This window comes from Mustela putorius, unplaced genomic scaffold (genome assembly GCF_011764305.1).
Source record: "Mustela putorius furo isolate JIRA1106 unplaced genomic scaffold, ASM1176430v1.1 tig00003976_pilon_pilon_pilon, whole genome shotgun sequence".
In the NCBI taxonomy this organism is placed as follows: Eukaryota; Metazoa; Chordata; class Mammalia; order Carnivora; family Mustelidae; genus Mustela; species Mustela putorius.
In genome coordinates, this window is record NW_025422118.1 from 4,518,322 (window position 1) to 4,536,865 (window position 18,544).

Genomic DNA, 18,544 nt, shown 5'->3' on the forward strand with positions numbered 1-18,544 from the left:
AAAATTAATGAAAAACCCACCATGGCCTACTCATGGCCTGGTCAGAGGAACTTCTTTGTAGACTTCAAAAACTAAAAGAATATGGGGCTGCTGGGTGGGTCAGTCAGCTGGGCATCTGCCTTTGGCTCTGGTCGTGATTCCAGAGTCCTGGGATCAAGCCCCATGCCTGGCTCCTTGCTCAGCAGGGAGTCTACTTCTTCCTTTCCTTCTCTCCTGCTATCTCTCTCTCAAATAAATAAATAAAAATGTGTGTTTAAAAAAACAACACAAAAACCACACACACACACAAAAACCCTTGAAATTAAAAAAAAAAAAAAAACTAATTTGAAAAATCAGATAGAGAAATGGCTTAAAAAACAAATAGTCCTGGGGTGCCTGGCTGGCTTAGTTGATAGGGCATGCATGGGACTCTCAATCCCAAGGTTGTGAGTGTAAAGCCCATGCTGGGCATAGAGCTTATTCAAAAAAAGAAAAATCAACTGAATTTAATAAAACTTAAAAACATTGATGTTATTTAAAAATAACAACAAATAGTCCTTTTTTTGCTAAAACACAAATCATATAATAATAAAGTTATTTTCTTTAAAAGCTCTGTCACTAAGCTGGGCCAGGTATTCTCGCAAAGCACTTGTGAATATAAATAAAGATCCTCTTTAACTTGGGTTTTATTAGAAGAAAAGCTGCAATTAGGAAAGTGTCCATGAGGGTATTTCTTTAAAGCACAAACTAAGAACGTGCTTTTCTGACTTAGATACCTGAAGTAACAACAGAATAGCAGGGGCAAAAACTGAATAAACTGGTACGATCATGGTATCTCATGATTTTAAGGAGAACTCTGAGGGGACCCTCTAATCCTACTTCCTAACCCCAATCCTAATCCAGGATCAAAAAAGGCTGAACACCACGGGAAGAGTTTTTTAAAGCGCTCAGATATATTTTCACACGACTCCTTTATGATTGGAATTAGGTCGGCAGTGGCTCACAAACTCTTCTTCACATATGCTTCAGATATTCTACTAAGGTCCACTATGAGTTTGGTTTTCAAATAGACATTTAACTATTATTAATGCTGTACTTCTTAAGAAGCTTTCAACATGTGGTATCTGGGAATTGCTTTAACATACTTCAAAAGAATTTTTTTAAAAAAATAGAAAGTAAAGGGGCACCTTGGTGGCTCAGTTGGTTAAGTACCACATCATGAGTTGTGATGTTAGGTTGTGAGATCGAGCCCCACACAGGGCTTTGTGCTGGGCATGGAGCCTCTTTAGGGTTTTCTCTCCCCCTTCTCCTTCAGCCCCTAGGTAGCTTCAGGATAAGGGGGGTCACAGGAAAGGCCAAGCCAGGATAATGGGGTTGGAACTTTCAGGCCCACGCCATCCTCTCCTCAGGGGAGGAGACAAGCCGGAAGTGAAGTCTAATCACCAACAGCTAATGATTTAATCAAACATGCCCACAAAATAAAACCTACATAAAAACCCCTGAACAACAGGGTCTGGGGGGCTTCCAGGTTAATGACCTCCTCAAAGTGCTGGAAAGGTGGTACCAGAGAGCGAGGACATGGACATGCTGCACCTTCACCTCACTTTGTCCTTTGCACCCTGAGTTCTGTGAGTCATTTCTAAGCAAATCACCAAGCCTAAAGAGGATGCTGTGGAAATCCCCAATTTAAAGCCAGTTCATTGGAAGTACTGAAACTTGATTTGCAACTGACATTGCAAGTTGGGGGAGGGGGAGGCACACAGTCTTGTGGGAATGAGCATGTAATCTGTGGGGCCTGTGCAAACTATGGATAGTTAGTGCCAGGATTCACTGAACTACTGATGCCAAGTTGGTGTTGGAGAATCTGAGAACACACAAAACAAGAAATCTGTCTTGAAACAGTGAATATTCAACTGAGATAGCCACAAAGGCACCTGAGAGTTTTTAAAATGATGCTTTTAAACACTGCAGTATTTTATTTTTCCATCAAAAGATTGAAACTCATGAGGCACCACCTTCACATACTTTTTCTAAATTTTACACCTGCAAAATTAAGAAATTTGACAAATTGTGAGATACTCTTAATAACTCAACTTTGAAACACAAATTTCCTTCTGCTCCTCTTTCAGGAGGAGCTTCCAGGACAGTTCAGCTAAAGCATATTTTCAGGTACTAAGTGTTTCAAAACTTCATTGGTCACTACTGACTTGTATAAATCTCAATAATATATAACCCAAATATAATCTCAATAATATATAACCCAAACACAAGTGAAATACACTGATTTAGACTCTAATTTAGTTATTTTGTTTTCGATTTCATAAATCCCATTATTTTAAAAACTGATGTTTTAAACCTTTACACCTATAATATATATCCCCCTAGTCTTTTAATAAATAATTCTATTTCTTTTACCCAAGTGATACAAATAATAATGAGATGTTTTCATCTAGGTGTAACCCACTGTGGCATAACTGAGCACAGAGCAAATGTAACATGGAGAAGAACTGCAAGGGGTCAAAATTCTGGGGCTTTGGTGAGGATAATGAATAGAAAGAGAAATACAGAATATTTGAGAAAGAAAATGGGGTAAAACTGGTAATGTTCAGTCCTTGGCTGGCCATAGGACTAAAGTTGATGAAGGTATCAAAGATGATTCGTTAAGTTTTTAACTTATGGAAAGACAAGATGTATTACCATTCACTGACATTCAAAAAGTACTAGTAGAAGAGTCTGGGAGCTGTCGGAATGGGGCCAGGAGTTTGGCTTGGACACGCTGAGAACTGTTTGGGCCTTTGAAGTAGAGATGCTGTGTAGGCAATAAGCTCAGAGAGATCTGGGATACAAACAATACAAACAATACTTGATACAATTGAAGCCATGGAGGTAGATGTGATTCCCTTAAAAGTCACATTTTAAGGGTGGCTCAGTGGCTCAGCTCTGCCTTCAGCTAAGGTCATGATCTCAGGGTCCTGGGATGGAGCCTCCCCCTCTCTCTCTGCCTGCTTCTCTGCCTACGTGTGATCTCTGTCAAATAAATAAATAAAATCTTTAAAAAAATAAAATAAAATAAAAGTCACACGGAATACCACATAATTACAAGTTATTTCCATTTTCCACTTTTTCATCGTTGACCTCAGCATATTTTAAATCTGAATTTCTAATTTATTTTTACTTGTTTTTATTTTTTTTTTAAGATATTTATTTATTTGGAAGAGAGAGAGGGAGAGACAGCATGGTGGGGAAGGGCAGAGGGAGAAGCAGGCTCCTGCTGAGCAGGGAGCCCGATGTGGGTCTCAGTCCTAGAACCCTGGGACCATGACCTGAGCCAAAAGCAGATGCTTAACTGATTCAGCCACCCAGGCACCCCAAAGCTAATTTTTTTTTTTATAGCCGGTATCTTTTATTTTTAAAAAAGCGTATCTAGAAGTGATTAATCCAATTTAAAATAAAACTTCAAGACAAAAATAAGCTCGTAGATACAGAGAGCAGATTGGTGGTTGCCAGAGGTGGAAGGTAAGTAAAATGAGTCAAAAGATACAAGCTTCCATTTATAAAATGCTTTAAGTCATGGGGTTGTAATGTACGGTATGGTGACTACAATTAATAGCACGGTACTGCATATTTGAAAGCTGCTAAGAGAGATCTTAAAAGTTCTCATCATAAAAAAATAAACTTGAAACTATATATGGTGACAGATGTTAACTGGACTTACTGTGGTGATCACTTTGCAAAATATAGAAATATTAAATCATTATGTTATACACCTGAAATTAAGGTCAATTGTGTCCCAATTTTAAAAAACTGAGTTTTAACCATCGTTGTGAACTAAGAGTAGTATTATTAATAATGGCATCATAGTTTTATATAAAATTGTCCAAAAATGTTTTACGGATACATACTGAAACATGTATGACATGATTCCTGGAATTTGCTTTAAAGATATTTAAGCAACAAAAGAAAAAGGGAAATAAAGGGAATGTTGGAAGCAAGTTCGAGAAAATCTTGGTAATTGTTTCATCTTGGCACTGGCAATATGGAAGTTCTACTTTTCTGTGTGATGTTGGGAGCTGATCACAATAAAAATCTGCTTCTTTTCTCTCCTAATGTCTTCACCTTGCCATTGACTTGTAAATATTCACCATTAGTCTCCCTCATGGGATCCCTGGATCTCCACACCCTCAATCCTCTGTCCTTTCTACAGACTTGAAAACCGTGAGGGGAGGGCAAGGCTACAGACAGGAGAGTAGTGTGACCAATACCTGCCCATTTCTTGTAACCTCACCATCAACCCCACGCCCCCCAAAAGACCAAGGGGAAACCTCTAAGAGCCACCTTTCACTTACCTCTCTCCTAGCTTTTGGTTTCTGCCCTAATCTTCTCTATTAGAAAAGGACAGGGCCTTTCCACTTTCCCCCACATCTGTGCACTCCTTCTAGACCACGCCCCTTGTCCCCATCTCCACCAGCTGCTTTTGCCAATAAGAGGGAGCATACCTACCTCACAGAGTGAGGGGACAGGGCAGGCAGCCTGAAAGCTAGAGGAGGAGGAATGACAAAGGAGCAGGATCTCAATGTTAAAACAGAAGTTCCAAGGCTGCCTGGCCCAGCCCCATCCCTACAACTCTAGGGATTAAGGAGCTTTGTGGGCTGCCTGATAAAGCTTGCCACCCACCGGTAGGACTGCTAGGAAAGCAAAGCTCCTCATCTGAATTCAGCCTGAGCAGACAGGTGGAGGAACTCTGCTAAGACGACACCATGCAGGTGCCAGGCAAATTAACATGCCCAGTCATGCATCCAGTCACTGAGGACCCCACCTTGGTCCAGTATCTTCAGTTCCCCCTAGAAAGTACTTCCAGGTGGGACACAGCAGGTGGAAAAGGATTGCTCACTGACTTACTAATAAGTCAGTTTGGGGAGTTGCGAGTATGTCAAACAAGAAAACAAACCAAAGGGACGCCTGGGTGGCTCAGTTGGTTGGACGACTGCCTTCGGCTCAGGTCTTGATCCCGGAGTCCCGGGATTGAGTCCCGCATCGGGCTCCCAGCTCCTTGGGGAGTCTGTTTCTCCCTCTGACCTTCTCCTCACTCATGCTCTCTCTCACTGTCTCTCTCAAATAAATAAAATCTTTAAAAAGAAAAGAAAAGAAAACAAACAAAAGAACTCAAAAAGATATGTCTGAGTAAGATCTGAACCTTACTGAATCCGAATCCACCAAGTATCCCAGTACCAGCTGAGCCTATACACCTAGTAATGCCCGAAAACAGAACCTAAACTTCAAGTACCACAGCACAGAAGTACAACGCCTCTCCCAGCAGGCTCCGGTTCTCAATCTTCCATCAGTTAAGAGTTTCAGTCACAGCTGTCCATGCTTGCTTTTCATTCGGAAACATGGTTAGGTAACTGCCTGGCCTCTATTCATCCTTCTATTCTTACAAAAACCCTGTATTCCTTAAAAATCTTCCTCCAGGGTGCTGAAATGCTCTCTCCCCGAAAAAAGTCTGATGAGTGTGGACGATTCCAACAAGCACAGCATTGCCTGGCAGTTTCCTGAACACAGGCGGTTAGAGATTAGATCAGTAGATGAATGCAAAGCAAACAGAGGAAATCCAAAAATAGACCAACATTTCCACTTCTGCCATATTTGTTGCTTTTAACACAACCCTTCCTTTCAATTATCAGCCTCACCTAAATCTAAAAGGCTGTGTGAATCGCCCAGAGGTGCTTTAAAGCAAGGACATTTTTATCCTTATTCAGGATATAGACTATTCTAATGTAAAAGATTTTCCCTCCATTTTCTAGTATTTTCAAAAGAAAAGGCACAGAATACCGAAATTTTGAAGACAAGGTTAACAGTCTTCAGACATTGTGGTTTGCACTCCACATGTTGAAGATACACTGAGTTAGAAGACAAGTTTATGAAAAAGCTTGAAAGCCTCAGAAGAGGGGAAACACTATTAAGACGAAGTGTTTTTGAAGCTGAGAAGCATATTCACTAAGATACATGGAGAACCTACTCAGCTAGGTGCTTTCATAAGTACGATCCCATTTAAGAGGAGACAGAACAGAACCATTTGGAAAACAGTGGATATTAAACACTTGTGGTTTGACATTATTCTCAAATATGCTTGCCTTTTCCCCCCTCAGATTTTAATTTTTTGGTGAAACACCGTTTGGAAGCTCTTTTTAGATCTGCCCATTAGTTCCTCTCCCTTAGCTACAGAAGGTCCCCTCTCTGCATTCCCAAATACCTGATGTGTAAAGTGAAGAAGCTGCCAAAATTTGAACAGGCCTCCTGTATCACACAGACATATACACTGGCCTCTTTCTAACCTCAAAATCCACTCTCTCACACCCAAGTTGAAGATAGAAGGTCTGACTCTAAGGCCTTAAAACAAAATCTGAGGACCAATACATGAAAATGAACGACGTTTATAGAAAGTCAGGAAGGGTTCGTAGATAAATTTTCAAAGGGTCCACAAAGCCCCTGAAATGCAAAGAAAAGTGACATCAGAGCATTCTCCAGGGGAGAAAATCCAAAGCCTTCTTCACAGCCTGGCATTTAGGAATCACTGCTCTTGAAGACTGTTATTTCTGAACCACTTTTAGGGTCCTCAAAAGTGCTCCTCTCATTACTTTATAGTCATAACTTTAATTCGCCTTCAATCACTACAGTGAGGTTTAAAAACTGTTCAGCTACTAAGGGAAAAAAATCTTAACATCTAAGAATAAAGCTTGTCACCTCTGAGAATGTTCAAAAGAGATGTGTTGCAAGTGCTGTTCTAAGTGTGGACTAAATCTTTGAGGGAACATTCACTAAAACATAAATTCAAATAGGTTTTGCTTAAACCCAATTCAGTCCCCTTACTTCATTCATGTTGACATCAAGACTGGATGAGGAGACTTAAAGGGACATTAAGTCCCTTCCCTGGACTGAAGGACATTAAACATCAAGTGGGAGTGGGTGGGGGAAATGGTCTCGCCAGTACCCAGGTGTGGCAGGAAGGGAGACTCGGCAGATTATCCTGGGAAAGAGAATCAAACCCCAGGAACAGACTTGAGTAAATATTTTCTTTCTCTGGACAGTGGTCCTGGTTTTATTGTGCAGAGTGCAGCATCAAGTCAAGAGACCCCCCAAATTTGGGGTCTCTGGCCTAAACCTGCAGATTTGGCCTAAGTCTGCAGACTTACATGGAGCTCTTCTCTAATAACTGCTGAATATTAAGAGAACATTGATTTGAAGGGGGATGCACACCACTAGCCTGCCCAGTGACCCTGGTCTCAGCTGACGGCATTTGGAGGTCAGGTGTTATGAAGCCCCAGTAGACAGCAGAGAAGCGGCCACCCACAAGACCTGGTGTCCTGCAAGAAACAATGAAAGGGAAGAAAAAGGAGGAAGCAGCACTGACTACAGTGTCAGGCATGGTGACTGAGCATTTTACAAACAAAAACTTACACAATTAAAAGGAGGATTAAAGAGGACACACAGACAGAATCTCCTGTCTTAAGGAATCTCCGAATGGGAAGCAGCAAGCAGTTTTGGTGAGCAACCAGACCATAAATCCTCCTCCCCATTCTCCACTAAACAAAACAAAACAAAACAAAAACAACAAAAAAAAATCCACCATCCCTGGCGCTTTCCACTGAACCACTGAGATTAAGTTCTATATGATAATGGCTACAAGCAAGCAAGCATTTTTTTTAAAAATGGCCAAAACTTTTTTGAAAAATATGCTCACTTCCACACAATTAATAAGCAGGATACCATTTTTCAACCCATCTAATTTGTAAAAATTAAAATATTGATAATTCCCAGTAGCAGCTGCTAGATAAGGGGGGCAATAGGCACGCTCATACATTTCGTGGGTAGGTCTATTGTGGGATCTTTCAGAGTATTTAGCAATACCTATCAGAATCCAAAGTGAATAGATTCTTTAATTCGTCAATGCCACTGCTAGGAATTTATTTTAATTATGCTCACAAAGAGGGCCATGCATACGTATGTAAAAGGAAGAAAATATTCACTGAAGGGTTGGTTCCTACACACTGATTTGGGGCAATTATAAGGTATCACAAAGGACTGAAAGATCACTAAATATGCAACATTATACCAAAATACCATTGGGTGTTAAGTCAAAAAGTAGATCTGTATGTGCTAACAGGATAAGATCTCCAAGACACATTTATATGGAAAAAGAAAGGGGAAGGACAGTGTTTGAAGAAACAGTTAAATGGTTATTCAACTTAAACATATAAAGACATAAAAGTTATATTTTGAAGCTTAGAATCCTTTTTTAAGCACAAAAATTTCTTCTTACCCAAACTTAATCCCCTTTTACCCATTTCTCTTTTGTCTCCATTTCCCCAAAGGATTCCTATTTCCAACCCCAACTAGCTCCCCTATCCTTCTCCTCAAGACAAAAGTGCAGAATTCATTGTAAAAGGCTATTTTTGAAGTGTTCTGAAAAGTTTTTCTTAACTACAGTATTGTTGTAACTGCTTGACTCTCTAGATATATTACTTTATTTAATTCTCACAACAATCCTGTGACCTATTTTTTTAATCCCATCTCACAGATGAAGAAATCATGGCTCAGAATGGTTAACACACACACACACACACACACACACACTCATGCTCAAGGTTGCACAAAGGAAGGTGGAGGGAGAGAGGGGATGGCAGCTAAATTCTAGTTTGGAGCACAGGCAGGCCATGGCTCAATCATGAAGACAGTCCCCCAATTAATTCCAGAGCTATCCCCATTATCTAATTTCTCTTCATTCACGGGAAACTCAAGTGGGATCACAAGTCAAGGAAGAAAGGGTCCAGGATGGGGTTTCAAATGCTATGGTGTGACACAAATATATTAATTATGCTATCAAATCCACTGAGGGTGGGCATCTGAGAGTCAGGAAGCAGAGGAACAGTCTCTAGGAATAAAGTACGAGTGCTATGCATCTGAGTGCTCAGATGTGAGAAGAAGAATTCATGGCCATGTTGGGATACACATCTCAAATACAAGAAACTATTCCTACCTACTGCTCGAGTCTATCCTCACTGGATAGTTGTACAATCTCCCATGTTGTAATATATCTTATAATTGGGAAACCTCAATCTATACAACTATAGAGTAGAACCTTTGGTTACCAAGACCCTGGCCTGAATTTCTCTATTCGAGCCCAAAATGTGGATCTTAGGTATTCATGGCCACATAAAAGATATGCAGAGAATAACAAAAACTTGGAAGGCCCAGCAATGACAGTGAAGTTTTATAAATGTACAACAGCAACTGACTATAAGCCGCAGTACTAAGATATTCTAAAGATCCAAACCAGATATTCAATGTCACCACTCCCTAATGAATTTAAACCATATGCTTCATCAGGACTTGAAGCCCTAAAATCAAATCACAAAATATTTTCTAAGATAATCATCTAACCAACCATGAACCGGCCCTCATGACCTGCAGCATACACTGTACTAGGCATAAAGAGACCACAAAATAGGTGCATGGAGCTGATAATCCTGTTAAGGAAACAAGAGCCACACTCAAAGCCCCTTCAGAGAACAATCACGTGCTGAACAGCGAGAGGAAAAACTACCACCTTCTCATATGGTCGCCACATCACATGTTTTATACAGAAAACACTAGTGCTCCTGGACTTCTGACTTAAGGGAGTCAGTTTCTCATATCACCAACTTCTCTTCCCTTTCTAAAGGAGTGATTCTTTCTTTGAATTTGCCTATGAAGCAAAAGAAGAGAACTTTCTACAGCATTATATGAAATAATCATTTATTTTTAAAAGCTGACTAAGTTGTGTTTTAAGAGAACCCTTTTTGGGGAGGGGAAGAAAGGGAGCAGAAAGAGAGGGAGAGGGAGAATCTTATGTGTTCCATGTCCAGCACACTAGCCTGACATGGGGCCCAATCCACAACACTGAGATCATGACCTGAGCCAAAATCAAGAGGTGAACACTTAACCAACAGGCGCCCCTAAGAGAACCTTCATTACTGACTTAGACGCAAGCTGGGAGGAGGTGGGATGAACAAATACAGGCCATCTAAGATATGGATTACAGGAGTGCTTAGGAAATCAGCAACTGGACCAAGCTTAGCATTTCCTCAGAGAGGAAAGTAAACAGCTGTTCTCAGTGCTGGCTCAGAGCAGCACTGATTTCCTAATGTGGCACTCATGTATTTGTTCTACCACTCCCCAGGGCACAGGCAGAAATAGGTCCCCAAATCACTTCAATTCCCCCTCAAACCCAAACTTAGTTCATATTCCTTTTGTAACAAGGGCAACAATCAATCCCCTGAAATGTAATGACAGAAAAGGAGCACAGTATAAACACTAAATTGCAGACAGTAGTAGTGTTTTCCTAGAACTAAGAGTTTAGAACAACAACAAAAAAATACTTCACTTATCTGATCCTCAAAACATTACCCAAATGGATCCTCAAATCAACCCTGTGAAAAAGGCACAGCAGGGCTTATTAATTCCACTTAAAAATGAGACACTGTAGGTTAACAAGTTAGATAACTTAGATAATCTAAGTAGATCAATTCGTAGAAAGACACTAATTACTGAAACTGACTTAAGAGGAAATGGAAAATCTGAATAGTTCTAAAACACAGATAGAGACTGAATTGATAAATTAAAAACTCCCTCCACCCCCCCCCCCCACACACAAAGACTTGGATCAGATTGGTGAATTCTACCAAATATTTAAAGAATTAATATCAGGTGCTTGGTTGGCTCAGTTGGTTAAGTGTCTGCCTTTGGCTCAGGTCATGATCTCAGGGTCCTGGATCAAGACCTGCATCAGGATCCCTGCTCAGCAGGGAATCTGCTTCTCCCTCTGCCCCTCTCCCAGCTCATGCTCTCTCTCTCTCTCTCAAATAAATAAAACCTTAAAAAAAATATGAGTTAATATCAATTCTTCACAAACTCTTGTGAAAAATATGAGGGGAAAAGACTTCCTAATTCATTCTATCAGGCCAGTATTACCCTGAAAACCAAACCCAAAGCTATCACGAGAGAAAGAAACTGTAGACCAATATCTCCTATTGAAAACAGAAGCAAAAATCCTCAACAAAATACTATCAAACTGAATCCACCAACACATAAGAAAGATTAAGCATCATAAACAGTGGGATTTATCTGAAGAACGCAAGGTTGGTTTAACATCTGAAAATCATCTAGGGTAATATACCATAGCAACAGAATGGAAGACAAAACCCACATGATCATCTCAATATATACAGAAAAAGAATTTGACAAAACCCAACATCCTTTCATGACCAAAAACACCAAACAAACTATGCATAGAAGGGAACTTCCTCAACTTCATAAAGAGCAGTCATGAAAATCTGTATCTTACTTAATGGTAAAAAGATTGATGCTTTCCCCTTAAGATCAAGAACAACACAAGAATATCAGCTTTTGCTATTTCTATTCAAAATTGTACGAGAAGTCCTAGCCAGGTCAGTTAGGTAAGGAAAAGAAATTAAGGGCATCTAGGTTGGAAAGGAAAAAGTAAAAACTGCCTCTGCAGATGAAATGTGCAATGATTATAACTAATAAATGAATTGAAGCAGATTTGCAAAATACAAGATCAATGTGCAAAAATCAATTGTATTTTTATACACATGCAATAAAAAAATTCCAAAAGAAATTAAAATTCTATTTATCATAGTACCAAAAAGAATAAAACACTTAAAAATAACAGAAGAAGGGCAAGACTTGTATTCTAAAAACTATAAAACATCATTTGAAGAAACTAAAAATATTAATAATAGAAAGACATCCTATATTCATGGTTTGGAAAATTTGATACTCTTAACATGACAGTATTCCCCAAATTTATCTACAGATTGAATACAACCTATATGAAAACCCCAAATGGCTTCTCTGCAAAAATTAATAAGATGATCCTAAAATTCAACATGTGAAGAACCCAGAATAACTAAAATAATCAAAAAAACAAAGTTGGAGGACTCTTATTTCCTGATTTCAAAACTTACTACAAAGCTACCATAATCAAGACAGTGTAGGATAAACACAAGGAAAGGTATATAGATCAATAAAACCATTAAAAGTTCAGAGTCCATGCCTTACATCTATGATCAATTGACTTCTGACAAGGTTTGTACAAGGGCACAAAATTAATTCAAACAGTCTTTAACAAATGATGCTGGGACAACTGGCTGGACATCTACATGCAAAAGAAAGAAGCTGCACCATCTCCCCACAGCATATATAAAAATTAACTCAGAATCAATCACAGACCTAAATGTAAGAGCTCAAACTATAAACTCTTAGAAGAAAATATAGGAATAAATCTTTGTGACTGTGGGTTAAAAGGCAAAGCGTTCTTGGACATTTTGTCAAGGGACAAAAGAAAAAGTAGGAAACCCAACTTCATCAAAATTAAAAACTTTTACACATCAAATGATGCCATCAAAAAAGTGAAAAGAGGAGCACCTGGATGGCTTAGTGGGTTAAGCCTCTGTCTCGGCTCAGGTCATGATCTCAGGGTCCTGGGATGAGCCCCATGTTGGGCTCTCTGCTCAGAAGGGAGCCTGCTTCCCCCTCTCTCTCTGCCTGCTGCTCTGCCTACTTGTAATCTGTGTCAAATAAAAATATAAAATCTTAAAAAAAAAAAAAGTGAAAAGAGGGGCTCCTGGGTGGCTCAGTCAGTTAAGTGCCCAACTTTTATTTCCGCTCGGGTCCCGAGATCACTCAGTGTTGAGCATAGAGCCTGCTTAAGATTTTCTCTCTTCCTCTCCTTCTACCCTCCACCCCCCAGAAAAGTGAAAAGACAACCTCCAGAATGGGAGGAAATATTTACAATCACATATCTAACAGGGGACTCTAAAGTACTCTTACAAATCAATATAAAAAGATAAATTACCCAGTTAAAAAGTAGGCAAAGAATCTATATAAACATTTTGCTAAAGAAGATTCACAAACAGCCAACGAGTACAGAGAAGATGCTCAACACTGTTAGATATTAGGGAAATGCAAATCAAAACCAGGAGATGTCACTTATCATACCTACTAAGATGGCTAAAATCAGACAGACAGATAACAAGTGTTGCTGAGGATGTGGAGAAACTGAAACCCTCATACACTCTTGGTAGGAATGTAAAATGGTGCAGCCACTTTGGGGTAAAGTTTGACAGTTCCTCAAAGTGTTAGAAATAGAGTTAACATATGACCCAGCAATTCCACTAGATACATACCCAAGAGAAATGAAAACACATGTCCACACATAAACCTGAACAGGAAGTGTTCGTAGCAGCATGAATCATAATAGCCCCAAAGTGGAAATAACCCTAACATCCATCAACTGAACAAAATGTGGCATATCCATGCAGGAGTACTAACTGACAATAAAAACGAATGAAGTACTGATACATGCTACAACATGGACATGAACAGAGGCAATCACAAAAGACTACAGACTGTATAGTTCTAGTTATATAAAATGTCGAGAATAAGCAACTCTACTGATACACAAATTAGATTACCAGATGCCTAGGACTAGAGGGTGGAATGGCAAAGGACTGTCAATGGGTTCAGAGTTTCTTTGGGGGTGATGAAATGTCCTAAAAATTGGAGGGAGGCAATAGTTGTACAACTCTGTTAATATACTAAATACTAAACATGATTGAATCCTAGACCCTTAAAATGGGTGAATTGTATGGCATGTGAATTAGAGCTCAATAAAACTGTTAAAAAATAAAAAAGGGATATGGCTCAAAGGCTCAGAGCAGGAGCACTGTCCTCCAATTCCTACTAAAATGTTCTACTACACCACAGACTTACATTACAGAAAATGCTTTAAATAGTCTCTTATATATATCACTTGTAGGGACACGTATTTCAGAGAGGTGTAGGTCTCACCATCACATCAATTTGGGATTTTAAATTTCTCTTGAGGAAGCCTATAATGTGCTAGATAGAGTCTATTTATGGAAAAAGGTGAAAAAAATGACATCACTCCTCTCTCCTACAACAGATACAGAGAATTTAAGAACCAGCCTAGAGACAAGACAATGAGCAAGCTCTAAGCTTTGTTCTTGTTTGGGGAGGAGAAGTTTTTTTTTCAATGCTAATTTTTAACATTTGACTTCTTTCAAGACCTCCCTCACACATTCCCATGTTAAAACTATCTCTTTGGGGGCGCCTGGGTGGCTCAGTGGATTAAGCCGCTGCCTTCGGCTCAGGTCATGATCTCAGTGTCCTGGGATCGAGCCCCACATTGGGCTCTTTGCTCAGCGGGAGCCTGCTTCTCTCTCTCTCTCTCTGCCTGACTCTCCACCGACTTGTGATCTCTCTCTCTCTGTCAAATAAATAAATAAAATCTTTAAAAAAAAAAAAAAAACTATCTCTTTGCTGCTAAAACTCCTGGAGAAGCCAAGGAGGCCAAGAAGCCTGGGAAACGGAAGCCGGCTAGCTTCCTCCAGACTACGCTCAGTGGAGGTCTTGGGCCCTAGTCCCCACAGCAAACCAGAGCACCCAAAGCAGAGCTGATATTCCATCGGTGCCCCCCCATGCGGGGCCAGTGTGTGACACATAAAAGACTTCCTTCTCAACTGATTATCTTTTACATACAGAAAAAGTACATGTAAGTAGTGGTAAAGCTGTGCAGCTCTAAACCAACAGCTGTAAAGGATTAACATTTGTTCTTCATTCGACCCTTTCCCTTTGAAAAGCTCTCCTCCCTCAAATGTATGGCTTGGTCCTGCCCTCCCACCCCCACCTCCCCTGTTTGAATCCAAGCTTTAGGAGGGAAATAAGTGTGATTCTGGCACTTGTGCCAACCCCTTCCTGCTAAAGTGGTCTGACCTGAGGAGACTGTTAATAAGGTACATATTAGCATTTAGGCATGTGTCCAAAATTCGAAGTTTTTTTTTTTTTCCCCAGCTTTACATCTGAATTCCCAGTCAGTCCCTCTGATTACCTCAAAGCTGAAATGTATTTTATATACGTACATTCTTAGCCACTTAGTCAAGGGCACAAGCCTTAAAATGGAGTAGAAGTGGACACGATCTATATTGCCTGCGGGAGGGAAAACAATACAAGCAGGCCTTTTCCAGGAACGCTGGGTAGAACCTCAGGGTATAGGTGGTAGAACTCACATTCCCCTGACAACCACTGGGGCCCCAGGTCACCCAGAAGCATGAGAATAAGGAGGGGATTCCAAGTGAGTGAGTCAAGGCAGGAAAATGCAGAACATCCTCTTAGCTATGCCATAATTTTAAGATGTCACTGCTTAAAGCAAAAAAAAATCAACACCCAACACCCTCTCCACACCCACACCCACCCCTGACCAAACCCAGACAGCAACAAATAAACTGTCCAAACTTCCTCTTCCCCATCCTCCAGGGAAAAAAAAAAAAAAATTTTTTTTTAAATTACCAAGTAAAACACTACTCAGGAACTGCAGAAGGGGGCAGGGGCAAGTTTAGTAGTTTTTTTGCAAGAGATAAGGCGCCAGATGCCATTTCTCCTGAGATAAGCTTCTAACTCCTGATGAGGCTTACTGCAAAATATGACTCCATAGTTAAAGAATAATCTGGAAAGCCACTTAATAAGCTGAAAAAGCTTATACTAAGGATAAAGAAAATATTTCAAATTTCCAAACCAGCTTGTTATGCTGTTTTACTTAAAGAGATCCAAACTCTACTCGGAAGGCCAAGATGACAATTTCATAAGAGGGAGGGGCCCACCAAACATGAGTGTCTGACCACCAGGCAGCCAAACCTTCTTCCCAGAAACCCATCCAACAATGAACATGTCTTCTCTTCTTGCTCCTGAGATGCCCTGGAATTTCAGAGGCATCTGGATTTGTTCAAGGTTACATTTCAAATACATTAGAAATCCCCCACCACAGACAGAAACTGTGGGAGGCCCTCCCTGTAGGACTTTTCCTCCATCCTCAACTCCTGCAGCAGGAGGAGCAGAGAGAAAGAGCACGTGCTAACAGACGGGACTCCTCTGAGAGATGTGAAATTGTGTAACTTCACCCCATTTGCTGCCAAACAACCAGAATGTACATCTCTTCAGAAATAATTACTGGAGAATTCAAAATACCAACTGCCTCTCTCACAAAGTAGCAACCGCCCACACAGGAGCTGGGGGCTGATGCAGGATAAAGGAAAAGAGAAATGAGCCTCCAGACAGAGCAACAGCAGCCGATTCACCAGGCACATCAGATGCCTCCACAACAGGTCAGGGACCCTGGTTGAAGGCCATGTTATTTCTCTGGTCTCTTCTGCTCCTGCAGTCTAAGAAAAGGGGCAAAAGGAAGGGGTGGGTAAAGTAACCAAGAGGCCCCCGGGGAAGAGAATAATAAAAAAGTCTGAAGTCTTTGAAATCATACCCTTTGGTATAAGTTTTTTTTTTTTTAAGAAATAGAAAACAGTCTTATGCTAGTCAGCCTCCAAGATGGCCCCCAGTGAGGGTGCCATTTACCAGGTGAGATGAATCTCCTGGCAATCATGCCATTGGACTGACCCGTGGAACCAAAAAGATATTGTGGAAATAACTGTGATTTCTGAGGCTAAGTCATAAAAGACATTACAATTCCCATCTTGCTCTTGGATCACTCACTCTGTGACTAGTCAGCTGCCATGCCAGAATACTCAAGCAACCCCATAGACAGAGAGGTCCGTGCACATGATAAAGAACCTGCCAACAGGAGTGAGCTACCTGAGGATAAGTTCTTCCAGCCCCAGTCAAGCTCTTAGATGACTACAGTCCCAGCCAATACTGTGCCTTCTCACAAGTAACCCTAAGCCAGACTGCCCAGCTAAGCTGCTCCCCAGATTTCAGGCATATGAAAACTACGTGAAATAATATTTATTGTTCTAAGCTGCTAATAAGTTTTGGAGTAATTTGTTATGCAGCAATGGGTAACTAATACAGGCCTCTTAGAAACTCCTCTTTCTATCCGAAAATAGGTACAGAGTCCCAGGAGGCTGCAAACATCTCTGCACGTACCTCTTCTCACCCACACACAACTGACAGGTGGGAGAGAGAAACCAAAAGCTACTGGAGAATATGTCCCCTTCCTCTTAATTTCTCACTGATGAGTTGAAACGAAGCATTAAGGGTGCAAAATGTTTTCAACAGAGCTGCTTACCCAGTAACATTTTTTTTCTTTCCTGTTGCTGGCTCTGTGTCTAAATTTTGCTACTAACTCCTGATATTCAAAATTCTTGAAGTACATTTTTTTATTTCACGTATTATATGTGCCAAATTAATAAATGTGAAATATATATCCCCAATTGAACTTTTTTTTTAAGTTACTTTCACTTAACAGGATTCACTTAACTTTCACTTTTGAAGGATGTTCTCTCCCCATCATACACTCTTGTCCTGGCAACATTTTAAGAACCTTTATTTCCTCTGATAAGTTTTCTCTTTAATCAGTTAAGAGAGAGAATCACAGATGCCCTGGGGAGATAAGCTGTATAATATGTCCAATAAAGCTCTCGAGGTGCAATCTTAAAAGTTGAATTTAAGACCCCACTCTACTATGAGCAGTAAAGACGCTAGCCTTGATTTCCCAATCTTTGGAATGGAGATCACATGCATCCTATCTCATAGTATCAATGTTCTAAATATCAAGTAAGATGCTGAAAAGAAAAAAAAAAAAGCCTACTTGCTTCCAATCCACTAAATATCAACTGACGCAGAAAGCCAGGTGGTCTGCTAGGGGAGAGTCTTATGATGGGAAAGCTGGAGATCAACAATATACTGTTATATTTCTGGCAATAACATGGGAAAGAGTGTACCTGGACTGGCTAGGAAAATGTTTATCTGCCAAACAGAACTGCCAGGTTACATTTTTTCATTTGTGAAATAATGAAATACCCACTTGGCCATTAACAATCTAACCCCTGGAGATCTGATCATGTTTGTGGAAACTCATAAAATTAGGTTCACATACAAGCAAAGATGAGGGTGAGATCGAAACTTACAAAAAACAAACCCAATGCTAACAGTTTTCAGGCAGTTCGGCAACCCTCATTTATCACATCCCCACCAAAATGGCTGTTTTGTTCTGGGGTGATAAACCAGGATCTTCCCATCACTGACCTGAGGTTAGGAGATTGCAACGAAATGGTTTATGCTGCCAGGACTTCCTATGAAGGGTGTTACTCCCCACTTGAAAAAGACACTACAAGAAGTCTTTCACCTAAATATTTAAATGGCTTTAGACCATATCCATTTCTTTTTAAGTGGAGCATCTAATGGCAGCAACACCATTTTGGAAGGATTGTCCTCAGCTGGACACGTACACCCGATGCCTTCAACCACCACAAATTGTCAAAGTAAGCTAGCTTGCTTTGTTTGATGCTCTGGTAAGCCCCAAAACGGGGAGTACAAGTCTGAAATGAGTTTAATCCTTACAACATTTCTCAAGAAGATCTTGAATTCACTGTTCATTTTGAAAGAAAAATACTTTGTTGTTATTAAAATGTTTACTTTCAGCAGGCAGACTTTTCCCCACCCCTGAGTTTTTTATTTTCCCCAAGAAAACTTTCTCTTT

The 18,544-nt window shown here is 40.2% G+C and overlaps 1 protein-coding gene across 12 annotated transcripts in view; it reads right to left on the reverse strand.

Annotated features, from left to right (window-relative positions):
• The window catches only part of TACC1 (transforming acidic coiled-coil containing protein 1), a 115,211-nt gene that overhangs the window by 34,351 nt on the left and 62,316 nt on the right, over positions 1–18,544 (reverse strand). The gene's annotated exons all lie outside the window — the stretch shown is intronic.